This window comes from Anolis carolinensis, chromosome X (genome assembly GCF_035594765.1).
Source record: "Anolis carolinensis isolate JA03-04 chromosome X, rAnoCar3.1.pri, whole genome shotgun sequence".
Lineage (NCBI taxonomy): Eukaryota > Metazoa > Chordata > Lepidosauria > Squamata > Dactyloidae > Anolis > Anolis carolinensis.
This window is the reverse complement of record NC_085847.1, coordinates 5,325,708-5,348,472: the sequence shown is the minus strand read 5'-3', so window position 1 is coordinate 5,348,472 and position 22,765 is coordinate 5,325,708. Positions and strand designations below refer to the sequence as shown.

Genomic DNA, 22,765 nt, shown 5'->3' with positions numbered 1-22,765 from the left:
TCGGGCGGCGACACATGGCGAAGGGGTGGGACCAAGGCCAAAAAGGCGGCCGGATTGGGAGGTTAACCTATATTTTAAATCACAACGGAGTGCGCATGCGTCAAGCAGCACCCTGTTTTCGCGCCCAAATTGGCGAGCTGGAGAATCGTCCAATCGGGCGGCGACACATGGCGAAGGGGTGGGACCAAGGCCAAAAAAAAACGGCCGTTTTGGAGGCGGGGCTTCTTCTTGGCTGTTATTTGTCACATTTACCTCAGACGATCTCGGGACGCCGAGAGAGAAGGCAGCTGGGCCTGGGAGCCATTCTGAAGGCCTGGGTCGGAAGAAAGAAAGAAAGAAAGAAAGAAAGAAAGAAAGAAAGAAAGAAAGAAAGAAAGAAAGGGCAGCGGCTCTCCTCAGGCCACTCACAGCCAGGCTCCGTTTCTGAAGCAGGTGAATAAGGGCCCCTTTTTACAGGCTCACCTGGTTCATTTGACTTCCTTTGAAATTAATCTGGAGTTTAAAGAGACGCCTTTCCTTTTGGGAATCACTTTTACCTCAGGAAAGGCTTCCCTTCCAATCCCACTTCATTTTATGTCGCTTTCCTTGTTATTTTGGGGATTCTTTACCTCAGGAATCTCCTCAAAATTGAAATACAAAGAGGAAAATGCCTATTTTATATATTAGTCTTATCTTAATTTTATTAAAAATGGCCTCAAATAGCACAAGATAAGGGTGCATAAAGGCTTTGTGAAACAGAAAGAAAGAAAACTATTTTATTTATTAATATTTCATTATTTTTTGCCTCAAATCGCCTCAAGTCACAAAGCCTTGAAATAGAAAATACAGTAGAGTCTCATTTCTCCAAGCTAAAGCTTGGATAAGCGAATATCTTGGATAATAAGGAGGGATTAAGGAAAAGCCTATTAAATATCAAATTAGGTTATGATTTTACCAATTAAGCACCAAAACATCATGTTTTACAACAAATTTGACAGAAAAAGTAGTTCAATACACAGTAATGTTATGTTGCAATTACTGTATTTACGAATTTAGCACCAAAATATCACGTTATATTGAAAACAAAAATGGGTTGGATAATCCAGAAACTTGGATAAGCGAGACTCTACTGTACAGTTAAATATTCAGGGGAAAAAATGTTCACTGAAATATTTACAAAATCATTAAAATATTAATATTAAAATAAAAAAATATTAGCAGAAACATTTGCCAAAAATAAGCAAAGTATTTGGGGAAAAATATTCATAAAAAATATTCACAAATGCATTCACAAAAAAACAATCATGAAAACATTCACAAACATTGAAATAAAATACTCACAAAATATTCACCCCAAAAATCATAAAAATATTTGTGGAAATATTTGCCAAAAATAAGGAAAATATTCGGAAAAAATATTTACAAATACAGTAGAGTCTCACTTATCCAACACTCGCTTGTCCAACGTTCTGGATTATCCAACGCATTTTTGTAGTCAATGTTTTCAATGCATTGTGATATTTTGGTGCTAAATTCGCAAATAAAGTAATTACTACATAGCACATTGAACTACAGTAGAGTCCCACTTATCCAACACTCGCTTATCCAACGTTCTGGATTATCCAACGCATTTTTGTAGTCAATGTTTTCAATGCATTGTGATATTTTGGTGCTAAATTCTTAAATATAGTAATTACTGCATAGTATTACTGCCTATTGAACTACTTTTTCTGTCAAGTTTGTTGTATAACATGATGTTTTGGTGCTTAATTTGTAAAATCATAACCTAATTTAATGTTTAATAGGCTTTTCCTTAATCGCTTCTTCTTATTCCCTCAGAAATGGCAAAGCCTTGTGAAACGGACGGAAGAAATAAAGGCAAAATTTTTGAAAATTTCCACAGCTTTTTCTGAAGGGACCAGGTGAATATTGTTCTTTTTTATTCATTATAATCTGATTTATTTCTTATCCAGATCTTTTCTTTTCACTTCTATTTTATGTATTAATATTTTATTATATCAAACCAAAAAAAATAATAATTACAAGGTCTTTTCCAGAGAAGAAGAAAAAGGCTAAAATTTTGGGTTGTTGTGAGTTTTCCGGGCTGTATGGCTATGCCCCAGAAGCATTCTCTCCTGACGTTTCACCCACACCTATGGCAGGAAACCATAGATTGCTGGAAACTATAAGGGAGTGGTGAGGCTTTTATATATATATATATATTCCACTTGCCTCGTTTCCAACAGACCTCACAACCTCTGAGGATGCCTGCCAGAGATGTGGGTGAAACGTCAGGAGAGAATGCTTCTGGAAACCCATTATTTCTTACATTGTACTATATTAATATATAATATATATTATATCAAACAAAAAAACTACAAGGTCTTTTCCAGAGAAGAAAAAAAAGGCTTAATTTTTGGGTTGTTGTGAGTTTTCCGGGCTGTTCCAGAAGCATTCTCTCCTGACGTTTCGCCCACATCTATGGCTGGAAACTAAGGGAGTGGTGAGGCTTTTATATATCTGCGAAATTTCCAGGGTGGGAGAAAGAACCCTTGTCTGTTGCAGGCAAATGTGAATGCTGTTATTGGCCACCTTGATTAGCATTGAATGGCCTGCAGTTTCAAGGCCTGGCTGCTTCCTGCCTGGGGGAATCCTGTGTTTGGAGGTGTTAGCTGGCCCTGCTTTTTGAGGTGGCAGCCCAGAAACTCACAACCCATGAAAGCCTTTGACAACACATGGCAACATTTTTGAAAATTCAGACAGCTTTCTAGAGGAAAGGAGTAGAATAATAATTGCATTTTTTTACCAATCTGATTTATTTCCAGCCTTAAGACCCATAACATGCTATGCTGAAAATTATATATATATATATATATATATATGTATTATTTTGTATATAATGGACAATGTAATTTATAATAATATAATTTAATGTATATACATATATTGGTAGTAATATTGTAATGTAATAAAATATAATAATAACACAATATAATGATATTGATTATATATTATATATAATTTTATATGTACATACAAAGTATTAGCATTCACAATAATAGCATTATATATATATTGTACTATACCATCATACTGTAATGTTATTAGAAATATTACAGGTAATACATAACATAATTAATATATTGTTATATATATATGTTAATATATTATTATTAATAATATAATACAATAATATAATATCGTATGTATATTCAATATATTATATTAATATAATATAATAATTATATTAATAATAATATAATATATTATAATATAATAATAATATAATATAATAATATAATATATTGTATGTATATTCAATATATTATTATATATCATTTTCTATTATATTGTATATTATATACGATATACTATATATACATAATACATATTATATTATTAGCATAGCATGTTACAGGTACAGGAGACAAGATGGGAACTGCCTTCCTGGCCTTGAAAAATAGATAGAAGGCAATGCCTGTTTTTTTTTCTGAATGCTTTCTTCCCACTCACTCTTCTCCCAGCGCTGAATTCAAGTCAACGTGAAGAAAGAAACAAAAGGTCAAGAGACAGAGGACGGAAGATGCTTGAAGACACCCTCGCAAGGACACCGCCTGCCTCCCAAAAAAGGTCGTTTTCAGGGTAATTGGTGTAAGGGTAGGCATTTAATGTCTATCTTTGCATTAAAAAAAGGGTTACCTTTGCACACGGTTCCCCTCGCGTGTGGCATCGAAGAAGTCCCACTCGGGAACGGACGGGTCCTCCCTTTGTTCTAGGCAGATGATGGGTCTTCCTATACGGGCCGTAGGGGTCACAGCTTGGGGGTCAGCGGGGGGCCCGCCCTGGCATCGCGGGGGGCAGCACACGTTACGGGCATTTTAAGATGTCCTTGCAACTTAGAAATAAAAATATTAATACCTTAACTCACTTACTAACATCCTACTAACACCATTCTAAATAGGGTACCCTGGCCTTTTAAATAGGACTGTGTTCTGCCTGATGGCAAGAACCAAGCTGGGAAGGGAGGGGGCCTCCTGGCCCCCCATAAAAGGGCCCCCATGGAAGGACATTGCAAAAGGCCCCTAAGGTGTCCTGAGAGCAGCCTCTTGGTCCTTAGTGTGTTCCCCACGGTGCCAGGTCTGGGCCCCTTGCTCTCCCCCAACCCATGGACCCTGCCGCTTGTATATCATCCGTCCAGGGCCAACGGACGCCCCCTCCCTCCCCGGGCGGAGCTTCGAGGCCACACTCAAGGGGAGACCAGAGCCGTGTGCCTCATGCCAACGCCTAGCACGTGGCGAACCTTTTTTTTTACTGCAAACATAGGCATCATGATTGTGATTTTTGTTAATTCCTTTTAAATTTAATTGTTTGTATTTGATAGCATGGTAGGCTGGTTTTATATCAGTGAGCCGCCCCGAGTCCCTCTGGGGAGACGGTGGCAGGGTACAAAAATAAAATTATTATTATTATTATTATTATTGATTCGAGGCACCTGGAAAAAGAAATACCAGGAAGCAGATAAAATTATTATTTTTATTATTGATTACAGGCACCTGGAAAAAGAAATACCAGGAAGCAGATAAAATTATTATTATTATTATTATTATTATTATTATTATTATTGTTATTATTATTGATTCCAGGAAAAAGAAATACCAGGAAGCAGATAAAATTATTATTATTGTTGTTGTTGTTGTTATTATGTAGGACCCCCTTTTATTTATGTAAGGCCACACACCCAGGGGACCACTATTCCTAATTAAAGCCTGGTTAAAGGGGATCCTCTATTCTTAAAGTTAGGCGTATAGAGATCTCCTATCCAGAAACTAACGCGGCCTGCCCTATAGAGATCTGTTAAACCAAGGCGGCCTGCCCTATAGAGATCTCCTATTTAACGTAACACCAGGCAATATGGAGATCCCTGGTTTTTTTAACCGTTAAATCCCTTACGTGGGGAGATCCCTGGTTATTTTAACTGTTAAGTCCCTTACGTGGGGAGATCCCTGGTTATTTTAACCGTTAAGTCCCTTATGTGGGGAGATCCCTGGTTATTTTAACCGTTAAATCCCTTATGTGGGGAGATCCCTGGTTATTTTAACCGTTAAATCCCTTACGTGGGGAGATCCCTGGTTATTTTAACCTTTAAGTCCCTTACGTGGGGAAATCCCTGGTTTTTTTAACCTTTAAGGCCAGATGTGGGGATTTCCTTGCTTCTTTTAACCCGTGAGGCCAGCCATGGGGAGATATCTTAGGCTGTTTTCATGAAAAGTCAGGTATAGACGCACTGTTTTCTCTCCCGTTCCATGTGCCTGGACTCCCGGAGGGCTCCTGCCGGACACCGTCTCCCATCGGCCGAGAGGGATCCTTCCTGTCTGGGAAGGATCTGCAACACAGGTAAAAAGAAGATTCCGGGAAGGAGATTCTACAGCGGAGCCCTTAAGCCAGGTGAGACACTCCTTCCAGCCTCCACGGCTGCCTTGCACACACGACACACACAAACACACATGACACACACAAACACATACACATGTACAGCTGGTGCCCACGGGGACTCTTCCCCAATAGATTGGGGACTCCCACTCCGGCAGTTTGGGGCTTCCGGCCAAGCGCTTGCAAAGAGAATCCATTCAAGGTTGGACCCCCTTTTAAAGGGCCTGGCACGTGGTATTTATTCCTGGCACGTGGAAAACTCCATTTGTAAGGCAAACCCTCGTTAAAGGAGGTTTGCAATTAGTTTAAAACCAGGCTTCTGAGGGACCCGCTGCGTTTAAAGCCAAACCTAGCAGGTGGGAACCCCTTTGGTTAACGTAAGGCAAGGGACCCTCCCTATTTAATAAGATGCCTGGCAGAATCTTAACCTAAAAGCAGGCCTATGGGCTACAGCCTATTCTGCATAGCCAGGCATGGGGGGACCCCAGATTATTAACTTGAGGCCTGGGAAAAGGAGATTTTTGTATTTATTTATTTATTTATTACAATATTTATATCCGGCCCTCTCTCCCCTTAAAAGGGGACTCAGAGCGGCTTACAAGTGATATTTACATATTGATTTATTACAATATTTATATCCCGCCCTCTCTCCCCTTAAAAGGGGACTCAGAGCGGCTTACAAGTGATATTTACATATTTATTTATTACAATATTTATATCCCGCCCTCTCTCCCCTTAAAAGGGGACTCAGAGCGGCTTACTAGTTATATTTACATATTTATTTATTACAATATTTATATCCTGCCCTCTCTCCCCTTAAAAGGGGACTCAGAGCGGCTTACTAGTTATATTTACATATTTATTTATTACAATATTTATATCCTGCCCTTCTCACCCAACAGGGGACTCAGGGCGGCTTAACAGTAAGACGCATATATAAAAAAACATACACTGCAATATAAATCATCATTAACTTACATCAGTATTCATAAAACACATTATAAAATACAGATAGGTGTGTTCAGTCCAAATCCATTCAAGGTATACGTGGACCCCCTTTTAATGCCAACCTTTCCACGTGGAAAACTCTATTTGTAAGGCAAACCCTCGTTAAAGGAGGTTTGCAATTAATTTTAAACCAGGCTTCTGAGGGACCCGCTGCGTTTACAGCCAAACCTAGCAGGTGGGAACCCCTTTGGTTAACGCAAGGTGAGGGACCCTCCATATTTAATAAGATGCCTGGCAGAATCTTAACCTAAAAGCAGGCCTATGGGATACAGCCTCTTCTGCATAGCCAGGCATGGGGGGACCCCATATGATGAATTTGAAGCCTGGGAAAAGGAGATTTATGTATTTATTAATTTATTACATTTATATCCGGCCCTCTCTCCCCTTAAAAGGGGACTCAGAGCGGCTTATGAGTTATATTTACATATTTATTTATTACAATATTTATATCCCGCCCTCTCTCCCCTTAAAAGGGGACTCAGAGCGGCTTATGAGTTATATTTACATATTTATTTATTTATTACAATATTTATATCCCGCCCTTTCTCCCCTTAAAAGGGGACTCAGAGCGGCTTACAAGTGATATTTACATTTTTATTCATTACATTATTTATATCCCGCCCTTCTCACCCAACAGGGGACTCAGGGCGGCTTAACAATAAGACGCATATATAAAAAACCATACAGTGCAATATAAATCATCATTAACTTACATCAGTATTCATAAAACACATCATAAAATACAGATAGGTGTATTACATACACTGTATCATTAGCATCGCACAATATTAGCATTATATATTACTACATTGCATTATACCACTATACAGAAACATTATTAGCAATATTACATTTAATATATAATATGTAATTCATATTATTATATTGTATCATTGTTAGTATTATCTTGCATTATTTATTTATTTGCTAGATGTATATGCTGCCCTTCTCACCCCCAAGGTGAACAGCTTACAAAATAAATTTACATACAATATTATATTATTACCATAGTACAATACTGGCAGTAAATAACTATATTGTACTATATGAATATATGGTAATATTAGTAGTAGTATTACATGCAAAATGTAATACATATTTAATATTATATTTTATTATTAGTATATCGTATTACAATATAATATTATGAACATTATATGTATATGCAATATGTTATAATTATATATTAAATTATATATATATATATATATATATATATATACACATACACACACACACACACACACACACATACACACACACACACACACACACACACACACACACACACACACAGAGTAGAGTCACTTATCCAACACAAATGGGCCAGCGAATATTTATTTATTTATTTACAGCATTTTTCCGGGCAGGCCTTGAACTCATGACCTCCTGGTCAGAGTGATTTGTTGATATTTATTATTTATTTACAGCATTTATATTCCGCCCTTCCTTCTCACCCCGAAGGGGACTCAGGGCGGATCACATGACACATATAGGCAAACATTCAATGCCTTTTAACATAGAACAAAGACAAATAAACAGGCTCCGAGCCGGCCTCGAACTCGTGACCTCCTGGTCAGAGTGATTCATTGCAGTTAATTGCAGCTGGCTTGCTTTCCAGCCTGCGCTGTTGGATAATAAGGAGGCATTATGGAAAAGCCTATTAAACATCAAATTAGTTGATGATTTTACAAATTAAGCACCAAAACATCATTTGACAGAAAAAGTAGTTCAATATGCAGTAATGCTATGTAGTAATTACTGTATTTACGGATATAGCACCAAAATATCACGACGCATTGAAAACATGGACTACAAAAATGCGTTGGATAATCCAGAATGTTGGATAAGAGAGTGTTGGATAAGTGAGACTCTACTGTATATACAATATAAATTAGAATAGCATGTTATTGGGGGAGGAGCATCTTGGGTATTAGATGTTTATATTAGTTATTGATATTAGTATAGATATGACATTGAGTATATTATTACCCTAGCACAATGTTAATATTAATTATTCATATTAGTCTCAATATGACATTAATAGAGTACATTATTATCCTAGCACAATGTTATTAGATGTTAATATTAGTTATTGATATTAGTATAGACATGACATTAATAGAGTATATTATTATCCTAGTACAACGTTCTTACATAGGACCATGTTGTTGCTAGGGGGAGGGCCCCCCAATGATTGTATTATTAGTATTATGTTGTTGCCAGGGGGAGGGAGGGCCCCCCCAACTGAGATCCCCTGTCATTAATGTGTCAGACCAGGCATTTCACTCCTATCTTTGCATCAGAAAGCAGGCTCCCTGTGCGCTAGGCCTTCCTTTGAGGAACACATTCACGGCTCCGCTTGAGTGTGGCATTGAGGCCCCACTCGGGGACGGGCGGGTCCTCCCTTTGCCCTGGGCAGATCGTGGGGGGTGGGCGGGCGGATCTCCCTAGACGGGCAGGGGGTCGCGGCTGGCGGGACAGCGGGATATAAAAATATAAATATACATATTAAAACCCTTGCACCCAAGGAAACAACTCTGGGGACCCGAGCGGCCGCTCCCAGCTCACGTCACGGGCATTTTAAACATCTCGTCGCAGCTCAGATTAATACCTGAACTAACCTTAACCTGCTAACCCTACTAACCCATTTCTTAACTAGAGCAGGAATTTTAAATAGGGCTGTTTTTGCCTGTTGGCAAGAACCAAGCTGGGAGGGGGCCTCCGGGCCTCGGGTGGGAAGAACCCTAACCCTGTCCCTGCCCTGCGCTGGGAGCGCCCCCCCTCGGGACCCCAGTGTTTGGGCCCCGCTCTCCCCCAATCCGACGGCCTAGAAAGCCCCTCCGCCATCCGCCCAGGGCCAACGGACAGCCCTCCCTCCCCGGCAGCCGCGTTCCTCATGCAACAGGGAGCCTGGTTCTGGATGCAAACGTGGGACCCCCTTAGGACCCCCTTTTCTCTGTGCAGGGACCCCCGCTCCCCATACATAAATGCCTGGTGGAAGGAAGGGGATCCTAGTAGAAAAAGCCACAGTTCCCAAGAGCCCCCCAAAGCGAGATGCTCCCTTGGTCCAGCCCTTCTGACCCTTGTTCTCTCCCTTGTTCTATGTCTCCGGAATCGCCGAGGGGGGGAGGGAGGGAGGGGCTCCTCCTGGACAAGAGCCAAGGACGGACAGATGGACGGACGGACGGACGGACGGAAGGAGATCCCAGAGAGCAGGACGCCCGGCCTTTCCGGATGCTGAGCTCGACCCCTTTCCAACAATGTCAGCGTTCCAGAATAAAACTCTTCCCAAAAAAAGGTGTTTTCTGGTTATTATTCAAATGTTTAATTTTTGACAGCCTTAAACATCTAGATTACAATACAGTTTGTGCTGCTGCCTTTTATAAACCTTGTTTTCTACAAATAAAGTCGAGAGAAACACCTGTGTAAGTTTTGCACTCATTGTTCTGATATTCTGTTATATGGTTTTATTGTAAATATTGTTTTTAATGTATGACTTTATGACATGTGACATGGGAGCGGGATATAAAAATAAAGTATTATCAATAAACACAATTTCCTTGCACCCCAAGTACATCTGGCCATTGCCAAAGAGTATCTAACTCTGCCTACATGGCACTAAAGTGTATTTATAGGTTGATTTGTTTCTATTGATTGTATGTAATGTTTGCTTTATTTGCATTGAATTTTTGCCTAGATGTTTCTTGTATGCTGCTCATCTCCATAAATGAGCGGGATACAAATGAGGTTAATAATGATGATTTTACGAATGTTTTAATGTCACTGAGTTTTAAATTGAATTCAAATATCATTGTCATTGTTTATATGTGTGTTTTCTATTTGTAAGCCAGCCTGAGTCTCCTCTTGGGAAGAAATACTGTCATAAATAAAATATTCTGTGTCCAGGTGGCTTCATGGGTTGGCTTCTGGCAGGATTCGTCTGCAGGGCCTTCCCTGTGCCAGGCACCGGTGGGACCACCGAGCATGGAGCAGGGAAGGCACGGCAGACAAAACTGCGCATGCGCGGCCTGCTCCGTATTTGAGGGAACTTGGCTCCGCCCACTAGAGGCATCCTTTCCCCTTCTGCGGCTGCGCGGCCTCCCTATTTGAGAACCTGGCCCCGCCCACTACAAGCCTCCTTTTCCTTCTGCGGCTGCGCGGCCTCCATATTGAAGAACGAGGCACCGCCCACTACAGGCATTCCTGTCTCCCTTCTGCGGCTGCGCGGCCTCCCTATTTGAGAACCTGGCCCCGCCCATTACAAGCCTCCTTTTCCCTTCTGCGGCTGCGCGGCCTCCATATTGAAGGGAACGAGGCACCGCCCGCTACAGGCATTCCTGTCTCCCTGCTGCGCGTGCGCGGCCTCCTCGGCGTCGCCGGAAGCTCCGTCACAGGGCCGCAAGATGGCGGCCCGGCCTGGCAAATGGCGATCTTAGGCTCCGTCGAGGCCTCTTCCCCAAGGCCCGGGAGGAGGAGGAGGAGGAGGAGGAGGAGGAAGGGAGCCCGGAGCGTCGCCTTCCAAACACCGTTTGCAGGCCAAGGCGGGGAAGGAATCCCAGGCCCGAAAACCCACTGGAGCCTGCGCGCCCCCTCGCGGTGTTTTGGACTCTTCCCCGACCCGTAGGCAGGCTGCTAGGCATTGTGGGAGTTGGAGTCCCAAGCAGCCTATACTCCTAATATGCTATATACACATAATGATAATCTGATGCAATAAAATTTAATAATTACATTAAATTACATTCATAATAATGCAATATAGTCATAAAGTAGAATATAATAATATAGAATGCTTATATTGTGCTGTACTAAAATTATAATGTATATACATATAATATTGATAATCTGATGTAAAACAATGTCATAATACACTATTATAATTTTATATGTTACATGTCATGTTACTAATATTGCAATATAGACATATAATACTATATAGCTAATGCTTATATTGTGCTGTACTAATATATTGCATATACACATAATATTGATGATCTAATGTAATAATACAATATTATAATTGTATATATTACATGTAATGTTACTAATAATATTGCAATATAGTCATATAGTACAATATAATATCTAATGCTTATATTGTGCTGTATTAATATTGTATATACATATATTAATAACATTCTGATGTAATAATAATACACTTATAATTGTATATATTACATTTAATGTAACTAATAATATTGCAATATAGTCGTATAGTACAATTTAATAATATCTAATGCTTATATTGTGCTGTACTAATATAATATACATATAGTACAATATAATAATATCTAATGCTTATATTGTGCTGTATTAATATTGTATTTACATATATTAATAACATTCTGATGTAATAATAATACACTATTATAATTGTATATATTACATTTAATGTAACTAATAATATTGCAATATAGTCGTATAGTACAATTTAATAATATCTAATGCTTATATTGTGTTGTACTAATATAATATACATATATTGATAATATTGTGATGTAATAATAATACACTTATAACTATATATTACATGTAATGTTACTAATAATGCAATATAGTCGTATAGCACAATATAATATATAATGCTTATATTGTGCTGTACTAATAATATAATATATTGTATATACATATAATATTGATAATATTCTGATGTAATACAATGTAATAACAATACACTATTATAATTGTATATATTACATGTAATGTTACTAATAATATTGCAATATAGTCATATAGTACAATAAAATAATATATATTGTGCTGTACTAATATATTGTATATACATATAATGATAATATTCTGCTGTAATACAATGTAATAATAATAATACACTACTATAATTGTATATATTACATGTAATGTTACTAATAATATTGCAATATATTAAGTAAATGGGTTCCTGGTTATGTCCCAAAGTAATAGATACCCACAAATGCAGTAATTGCTTTAGCAATGTTCAGTCCACATGTATAACGTCACAACTCATATAGAATAAAATACAATATGTTCAGAATTCACAATTGTAATAAACATAATACATCAAAAATGACTAGCTCAACAATATATGTTCTGTATATAATTGTTCACTTTTTCAATCAGTTCATTGTTTCAGATCCGGTCGTGATCTACTGGGACCTACTTGCTCTTCACTTGTTATACAAGCTGCGAATGAAGGGAATTAGGGTGTCGTATTTAACATCAATATAAACTAGGTTTGGCTGGAAACAGTGACAGATCACAGCCCCGTCCCTATGGGATCTCTTACGTTTACTAATAGTATATATTTCCATGAATGCTTTACTCAAGGCATCCACTGTTTGTATTCTCAATCACTACATTAGTGTAGCTCTTAACACAAAGGAATACACTTAGCAACACTTTCAAAGGAATTCTGGAAAAAACTATTCCTATTTATGGTTTAAAGTGCCAGTATTGTCAAATAGAAATAAAAACCAAGCAAAGTCTGATAGTTGACTTGATAACAATCAAAATTGCTGTCTCGGTATTGAATTGAGTCAAATAAGCAGTTCTTAACACGCAGATGTACAATAAGGCAACCCTTCACATAAGCCTTAACGTAAATTTGTAGTAGTTTGATTCAATCTTGTTATTAATTAATTAATTTATTAATTATGATAACATCGGTATAAGTTCATCTTAGAGTAGGTCCTGGATGCCAGTCATCTACCAATATCTAACCCTAAAGACTGGCATCCAGGAGCTACTCTAAGAAGAACTTCTACAGATGTTATAGTAACTACTGAACTATCTTTTTCCACGCTCCAGCAACACTTGAGAACACTATCAAGAGGGCAGTAGATTCTGCATATTTTTCATTTACTCGATTTGACAAGATTTAATCAAACTAGAGACTACAACAAATTTATGCGATTTTTTTATTGTATTTTTTGAAAAGTATTTTTTACAAGAAAACTACAAAGCCCATCTCCTTGAAATTTTGTCATAATCAGCCCACGGACCAGGGCACTACTCCGCCCAAATTTCGGAGAGATTCACAAACCAGCAGAGTTTTTGCGAATTTTTAAATTTATTTTTTGGAAAAGTATTTTTTACGAGAAAACTACAAGTCCAAGCTCCTTGAAATTTGGTCATGATCTGCCCACGGGCCAGGGGACTACTCCTCCCAAGTTTTGGATTTTTTCGATCACCGGCTGAGTTTCTGCGAATTTTTTAATTTATTTTTCGAAAAGTATTTTTTACAAGAAAACTACAAGTTTCAGCTTCTTGAAATTTGGTCACGATCTGCCCACGGGCCAGGGGACTACCCCTCCCAGGTTTTGGACAGATTCAAACATCCGCTGATTTTCTGCGAATTTTTTTGTATTTTTAGAAAAGAATTTTTTACGAGAAAACTACAAATCCCATAGCCTTGAATTTTTGGCTCAATCACCCCACGTAACAGGGCACTACGTCCCCCGAGTTTCGGAGAGATTTGAACATCCGCTGATTTTCTGAGAATTTTTTTGTATTTTTAGAAAAGTATTTTTTACGAGAAAACTACAAATCCCATTGCCTTGAATTTTTGGCTCAATCACCCCGCGTAACAGGGCACTACGTCCCCCAAGTTTCGGACAGATTCGAACATCTGCTGATTTTCTGCGAATTTCTTTGTATTTTTGGAAAAGTATTTTTTACGAGAAAACTACAAATCCCATAGCCTTGAAAGTTTGGCTCAATCACCCCACATAAGACGGCACTATGTCCCCCAAGTTTCGGAGAGATTCAAACATCCGCTGATTATCTGTGAATTCTTTTGTATTTTTAGAAAAGTATTTTTTACAAGAAAACTACAAATCCCATAGCCTTGAAAGTTTGGCTCAATCACCCCACGTAACAGGGCACTACGTCCCCCAAGTTTCGGAGAGATTCGAACATCCGCTGATTTTCTGCGGATTTTTTTTGTATTTTCAGAAAAGTACTTTTAATGAGAAAACTACAAATCCCATCGCCTTGAAAGTTTGGCTCAATCACCCCACGTAACAGGGCACTACGTCCCCCAAGTTTCGGAGAGATTCGAACACCCGCTGATTTTCTGTGAATTTCTTTGTATTTTCAGAAAAGTATTTTTAATGAGAAAACTACAAATCCCATCGCCTTGAAAGTTTTGCTCAATCACCCCACGTAACAGGGCACTACGTCCCCCAAGTTTCGGAGAGATTCGAACATCCACTGATTTTTTGTGAATTACTTTGTATTTTTTGAAAAGTATTTTTTACGAGAAAACTACAAATCCCATAGCCTTGAAAGATTGGCTCAATCACCCCACGTAACAGGGCACTACGTCCCCCAAGTTTTGGAGAGATTCGAACATCCGCTGATTTTCTGAGAATTTTTTTGTATTTTTTCAAAAGTATTTTTTACGAGAAAACTACAAATCCCATCGCCTTGTATATTTGGCTCAATCACCCCGCGTAACAGGGCACTACGTCCCCTAAGTTTCGGAGAGATTCGAACATCCGCTGATTTTCTGCGAAGTTTTTTGTATTTTTAGAAAAGAATTTTTTACGAGAAAACTACAAATCCCATAGCCTTGAAATATTGGCTCAATCACCCCACGTAACAGGGCACTACGTCCCCCAAGTTTCGGAGAGATTCGAACATCCGCTGATTTTCTGTGAATTTCTTTGTTTTTTTAGAAAAGTATTTTTTACGAGAAAACTACAAATCCCATAGCCTTGAAAGATTGGCTCAATCACCCCATGTAACAGGGCACTACGTCCCCCAAGTTTCGGAGAGATTCGAACACCCGCTGATTTTCTGTGAATTTCTTTGTATTTTTAGAAAAGTATTTTTTACGAGAAAACTACAAATCCCATAGCCTTGAAAGTTTGGCTCAATCACCCCACGTAACAGGGCACTACGTCCCCCAAGTTTCGGAGAGATTCGAACACCCGCTGATTTTCTGAGAATTTCTTTGTATTTTTAGAAAAGTATTTTTTACGAGAAAACTACAAATCCCATAGCCTTGAAAGATTGGCTCAATCACCCCACGTAACAGGGCACTACGTCCCCCAAGTTTCGGAGAGATTCGAACACCCGCTGATTTTCTGTGAATTTCTTTGTATTTTTAGAAAAGTATTTTTTACGAGAAAACTACAAATCCCATCCCCTTGAAAGTTTGGCTCAATCACCCCACGTAAGACGGCACTACGTCCCCCAAGTTTCGGAGAGATTCGAACATTCGCTGATTATCTGCGGATTTTTTTTGTATTTTCAGAAAAGTATTTTTAATGAGAAAACTACAAATCCCATCGCCTTGAAAGTTTGGCTCAATCACCCCACGTAACAGGGCACTACGTCCCCCAAGTTTCGGAGAGATTCGAACATCCGCTGATTTTCTGCGGATTTTTTTTGTATTTTCAGAAAAGTATTTTTAATGAGAAAACTACAAATCCCATTGCCTTGAAAGTTTGGCTCAATCACCCCACGTAACAGGGCACTACGTCCCCCAAGTTTCGGAGAGATTCGAACATCCGCTGATTTTTTGTGAATTTCTTTGTATTTTTAGAAAAGTATTTTTACGAGAAAACTACAAATCCCATCGCCTTGAAAGATTGGCTCAATCACCCCACGTAACAGGGCACTATGTCCCCCAAGTTTCGGAGAGATTCAAACATCCGCTGATTTTCTGCGAATTTTTTTGTATTTTTAGAAAAGAATTTTTTACGAGAAAACTACAAATCCCATCTCCTTGAAAGATTGGCTCAATCACCCCACGTAACAAGGCACTACGTCCCCCAAGTTTCTGAGAGATTCAAACACCCACTGATTTTCTGCGAATTTTTTTGTATTTTCAGAAAAGTATTTTTTACGAGAAAACTACAAATCCCATCTCCTTGAAAGATTGGCTCAATCACCCCACGTAACAAGGCACTACGTCCCCCAAGTTTCTGAGAGATTCAAACACCCACTGATTTTCTGCGAATTTTTTTGTATTTTCAGAAAAGTATTTTTAATGAGAAAACTACAAATCCCATCGCCTTGAAAGTTTTGCTCAATCACCCCACGTAACAGGGCACTACGTCCCCCAAGTTTCGGAGAGATTCGAACATCCACTGATTTTTTGTGAATTACTTTGTATTTTTTGAAAAGTATTTTTTACGAGAAAACTACAAATCCCATAGCCTTGAAAGATTGGCTCAATCACCCCACGTAACAGGGCACTACGTCCCCCAAGTTTTGGAGAGATTCGAACATCCGCTGATTTTCTGAGAATTTTTTTGTATTTTTTCAAAAGTATTTTTTACGAGAAAACTACAAATCCCATCGCCTTGTATATTTGGCTCAATCACCCCGCGTAACAGGGCACTACGTCCCCTAAGTTTCGGAGAGATTCGAACATCCGCTGATTTTCTGCGAAGTTTTTTGTATTTTTAGAAAAGAATTTTTTACGAGAAAACTACAAATCCCATAGCCTTGAAATATTGGCTCAATCACCCCACGTAACAGGGCACTACGTCCCCCAAGTTTCGGAGAGATTCGAACATCCGCTGATTTTCTGTGAATTTCTTTGTTTTTTTAGAAAAGTATTTTTTACGAGAAAACTACAAATCCCATAGCCTTGAAAGATTGGCTCAATCACCCCATGTAACAGGGCACTACGTCCCCCAAGTTTCGGAGAGATTCGAACACCCGCTGATTTTCTGTGAATTTCTTTGTATTTTTAGAAAAGTATTTTTTACGAGAAAACTACAAATCCCATAGCCTTGAAAGTTTGGCTCAATCACCCCACGTAACAGGGCACTACGTCCCCCAAGTTTCGGAGAGATTCGAACACCCGCTGATTTTCTGAGAATTTCTTTGTATTTTTAGAAAAGTATTTTTTACGAGAAAACTACAAATCCCATAGCCTTGAAAGATTGGCTCAATCACCCCACGTAACAGGGCACTACGTCCCCCAAGTTTCGGAGAGATTCGAACACCCGCTGATTTTCTGTGAATTTCTTTGTATTTTTAGAAAAGTATTTTTTACGAGAAAACTACAAATCCCATCCCCTTGAAAGTTTGGCTCAATCACCCCACGTAAGACGGCACTACGTCCCCCAAGTTTCGGAGAGATTCGAACATTCGCTGATTATCTGCGGATTTTTTTTGTATTTTCAGAAAAGTATTTTTAATGAGAAAACTACAAATCCCATCGCCTTGAAAGTTTGGCTCAATCACCCCACGTAACAGGGCACTACGTCCCCCAAGTTTCGGAGAGATTCGAACATCCGCTGATTTTCTGCGGATTTTTTTTGTATTTTCAGAAAAGTATTTTTAATGAGAAAACTACAAATCCCATTGCCTTGAAAGTTTGGCTCAATCACCCCACGTAACAGGGCACTACGTCCCCCAAGTTTCGGAGAGATTCGAACATCCGCTGATTTTTTGTGAATTTCTTTGTATTTTTAGAAAAGTATTTTTACGAGAAAACTACAAATCCCATCGCCTTGAAAGATTGGCTCAATCACCCCACGTAACAGGGCACTATGTCCCCCAAGTTTCGGAGAGATTCAAACATCCGCTGATTTTCTGCGAATTTTTTTGTATTTTTAGAAAAGAATTTTTTACGAGAAAACTACAAATCCCATCTCCTTGAAAGATTGGCTCAATCACCCCACGTAACAAGGCACTACGTCCCCCAAGTTTCTGAGAGATTCAAACACCCACTGATTTTCTGCGAATTTTTTTGTATTTTCAGAAAAGTATTTTTTACGAGAAAACTACAAATCCCATCTCCTTGAAAGATTGGCTCAATCACCCCACATAACAAGGCACTACGTCCCCCAAGTTTCGGAGAGATTCAAACACCCGCTGATTTTCTGCGAATTTCTTTGTATTTTTGGAAAAGTATTTTTTACAAGAAAACTACAAATCCCATCGCCTTGAAAGATTGGCTCAATCACCCCACGTAACAAGGCACTACGTCCCCCAAGTTTCGGAGAGATTCGAACACCCGCTGATTTTCTGCGAATTTTTTTGTATTTTTAGAAAAGTATTTTTTACGAGAAAACTACAAATCCCATCTCCTTGAAAGATTGGCTCAATCACCCCACGTAACAGGGCACTACGTCCCCCAAGTTTTGGAGAGATTCGAACATCCGCTGATTTTCTGAGAATTTTTTTGTATTTTTTCAAAAGTATTTTTTACGAGAAAACTACAAATCCCATCGCCTTGTATATTTGGCTCAATCACCCCGCGTAACAGGGCACTACGTCCCGTAAGTTTCGGAGAGATTCGAACATCCGCTGATTTTCTGCGAAGTTTTTTGTATTTTTAGAAAAGAATTTTTTACGAGAAAACTACAAATCCCATTGCCTTGAAATATTGGCTCAATCACCCCACGTAACAGGGCACTACGTCCCCCAAGTTTCGGAGAGATTCGGACACCCGCTGATTTTCTGTGAATTTCTTTGTTTTTTTAGAAAAGTATTTTTTACGAGAAAACTACAAATCCCATAGCCTTGAAAGTTTGGCTCAGTCACCCCACGTAACAGGGCACAACGTCCCCCAAGTTTCGGAGAGATTCGAACACCCGCTGATTTTCTGTGAATTTCTTTGTTTTTTAGAAAAGTATTTTTTACGAGAAAACTACAAATCCCATCGCCTTGAAAGTTTGGCTCAATCACCCCACGTAACAGGGCACTACGTCCCCCAAGTTTCGGAGAGATTCGAACATCCGCTGATTTTTTGTGAATTACTTTGTATTTTTTGAAAAGTATTTTTTATGAGAAAACTACAAATCCCATAGCCTTGTATATTTGGCTCAATCACCCCGCGTAACAGGGCACTACGTCCCCTAAGTTTCGGAGAGATTCGAACATCCGCTGATTTTCTGCGAAGTTTTTTGTATTTTTAGAAAAGAATTTTTTACGAGAAAACTACAAATCCCATAGCCTTGAAATATTGGCTCAATCACCCCACGTAACAGGGCACTACGTCCCCCAAGTTTCGGAGAGATTCGAACATCCGCTGATTTTCTGTGAATTTCTTTGTTTTTTTAGAAAAGTATTTTTTACGAGAAAACTACAAATCCCATAGCCTTGAAAGATTGGCTCAATCACCCCACGTAACAGGGCACTACGTCCCCCAAGTTTCGGAGAGATTCGAACACCCGCTGATTTTCTGTGAATTTCTTTGTATTTTTAGAAAAGTATTTTTTACGAGAAAACTACAAATCCCATAGCCTTGAAAGTTTGGCTCAATCACCCCACGTAACAGGGCACTACGTCCCCCAAGTTTCGGAGAGATTCGAACACCCGCTGATTTTCTGAGAATTTCTTTGTATTTTTAGAAAAGTATTTTTTACGAGAAAACTACAAATCCCATAGCCTTGAAAGATTGGCTCAATCACCCCACGTAACAGGGCACTACGTCCCCCAAGTTTCGGAGAGATTCGAACACCCGCTGATTTTCTGTGAATTTCTTTGTATTTTTAGAAAAGTATTTTTTACGAGAAAACTACAAATCCCATCCCCTTGAAAGTTTGGCTCAATCACCCCACGTAAGACGGCACTACGTCCCCCAAGTTTCGGAGAGATTCGAACATTCGCTGATTATCTGCGGATTTTTTTTGTATTTTCAGAAAAGTATTTTTAATGAGAAAACTACAAATCCCATCGCCTTGAAAGTTTGGCTCAATCACCCCACGTAACAGGGCACTACGTCCCCCAAGTTTCGGAGAGATTCGAACATCCGCTGATTTTCTGCGGATTTTTTTTGTATTTTCAGAAAAGTATTTTTAATGAGAAAACTACAAATCCCATTGCCTTGAAAGTTTGGCTCAATCACCCCACGTAACAGGGCACTACGTCCCCCAAGTTTCGGAGAGATTCGAACATTCGCTGATTATCTGCGGATTTTTTTTGTATTTTCAGAAAAGTATTTTTAATGAGAAAACTACAAATCCCATCGCCTTGAAAGTTTGGCTCAATCACCCCACGTAACAGGGCACTACGTCCCCCAAGTTTCGGAGAGATTCGAACATCCGCTGATTTTCTGCGGATTTTTTTTGTATTTTCAGAAAAGTATTTTTAATGAGAAAACTACAAATCCCATTGCCTTGAAAGTTTGGCTCAATCACCCCACGTAACAGGGCACTACGTCCCCCAAGTTTCGGAGAGATTCGAACATTCGCTGATTATCTGCGGATTTTTTTTGTATTTTCAGAAAAGTATTTTTAATGAGAAAACTACAAATCCCATTGCCTTGAAAGATTGGCTCAATCACCCCACGTAACAGGGCACTATGGCCCCCAAGTTTCGGAGAGATTCAAACATCCGCTGATTTTCTGCGAATTTTTTTGTATTTTTAGAAAAGAATTTTTTACGAGAAAACTACAAATCCCATCTCCTTGAAAGATTGGCTCAATCACCCCACGTAACAAGGCACTACGTCCCCCAAGTTTCTGAGAGATTCAAACACCCACTGATTTTCTGCGAATTTTTTTGTATTTTCAGAAAAGTATTTTTTACGAGAAAACTACAAATCCCATCTCCTTGAAAGATTGGCTCAATCACCCCACATAACAAGGCACTACGTCCCCCAAGTTTCGGAGAGATTCGAACACCCGCTGATTTTCTGCGAATTTTTTTGTATTTTTAGAAAAGAATTTTTGCGAGAAAACTACAAATCCCATCTCCTTGAAAGATTGGCTCAATCACCCCACGTAACAGGGCACTACGTCCCCCAAGTTTTGGAGAGATTCGAACATCCGCTGATTTTCTGAGAATTTTTTTGTATTTTTTCAAAAGTATTTTTTACGAGAAAACTACAAATCCCATCGCCTTGTATATTTGGCTCAATCACCCCGCGTAACAGGGCACTACGTCCCGTAAGTTTCGGAGAGATTCGAACATCCGCTGATTTTCTGCGAAGTTTTTTGTATTTTTAGAAAAGAATTTTTTACGAGAAAACTACAAATCCCATAGCCTTGAAATATTGGCTCAATCACCCCACGTAACAGGGCACTACGTCCCCTAAGTTTCGGAGAGATTCGAACATCCGCTGATTTTCTGTGAATTTCTTTGTATTTTTAGAAAAGAATTTTTTACGAGAAAACTACAAATCCCATCTCCTTGAAAATTTGGCTCAATCACCCCACGTAAGACGGCACTACGTCCCCCAAGTTTCGGAGAGATTCAAACATCCGCTGATTATCTGCGAATTCTTTTGTATTTTTAGAAAAGAATTTTTTACGAGAAAACTACAAATCCCATAGCCTTGAAAGATTGGCTCAATCACCCCACGTAACAGGGCACTACGTCCCCCAAGTTTCGGAGAGATTCGAACATCCGCTGATTTTCTGAGAATTTTTTTGTATTTTTTCAAAAGTATTTTTTACGAGAAAACTACAAATCCCATCGCCTTGTATATTTGGCTCAATCACCCCGCGTAACAGGGCACTACGTCCCGTAAGTTTCGGAGAGATTCGAACATCCGCTGATTTTCTGCGAAGTTTTTTGTATTTTTAGAAAAGAATTTTTTACGAGAAAACTACAAATCCCATAGCCTTGAAATATTGGCTCAATCACCCCACGTAACAGGGCACTACGTCCCCTAAGTTTCGGAGAGATTCGAACATCCGCTGATTTTCTGTGAATTTCTTTGTATTTTTAGAAAAGAATTTTTTACGAGAAAACTACAAATCCCATCTCCTTGAAAATTTGGCTCAATCACCCCACGTAAGACGGCACTACGTCCCCCAAGTTTCGGAGAGATTCAAACATCCGCTGATTATCTGCGAATTCTTTTGTATTTTTAGAAAAGAATTTTTTACGAGAAAACTACAAATCCCATAGCCTTGAAAGATTGGCTCAATCACCCCACGTAACAGGGCACTACGTCCCCCAAGTTTCGGAGAGATTCGAACATCCGCTGATTTTCTGAGAATTTTTTTGTATTTTTTCAAAAGTATTTTTTACGAGAAAACTACAAATCCCATCGCCTTGTATATTTGGCTCAATCACCCCGCGTAACAGGGCACTACGTCCCGTAAGTTTCGGAGAGATTCGAACATCCGCTGATTTTCTGCGAAGTTTTTTGTATTTTTAGAAAAGAATTTTTTACGAGAAAACTACAAATCCCATAGCCTTGAAATATTGGCTCAATCACCCCACGTAACAGGGCACTACGTCCCCTAAGTTTCGGAGAGATTCGAACATCCGCTGATTTTCTGTGAATTTCTTTGTATTTTTAGAAAAGAATTTTTTACGAGAAAACTACAAATCCCATCTCCTTGAAAATTTGGCTCAATCACCCCACGTAAGACGGCACTACGTCCCCCAAGTTTCGGAGAGATTCAAACATCCGCTGATTATCTGCGAATTCTTTTGTATTTTTAGA

At 39.0% G+C, this 22,765-nt stretch overlaps 1 long non-coding RNA gene across 1 annotated transcript; it reads left to right on the top strand.

The window, feature by feature from the left end:
• Positions 1–249: 249 nt before the first annotated feature.
• Positions 250–10,325, top strand: LOC103282371 (uncharacterized). The gene is made up of 3 exons (XR_009999988.1): positions 250–432; positions 1,819–1,901; positions 3,504–10,325. It is a non-coding gene; the product is annotated as an uncharacterized LOC103282371 (long non-coding RNA).
• The last annotated feature ends 12,440 nt before the right edge of the window (positions 10,326–22,765 follow it).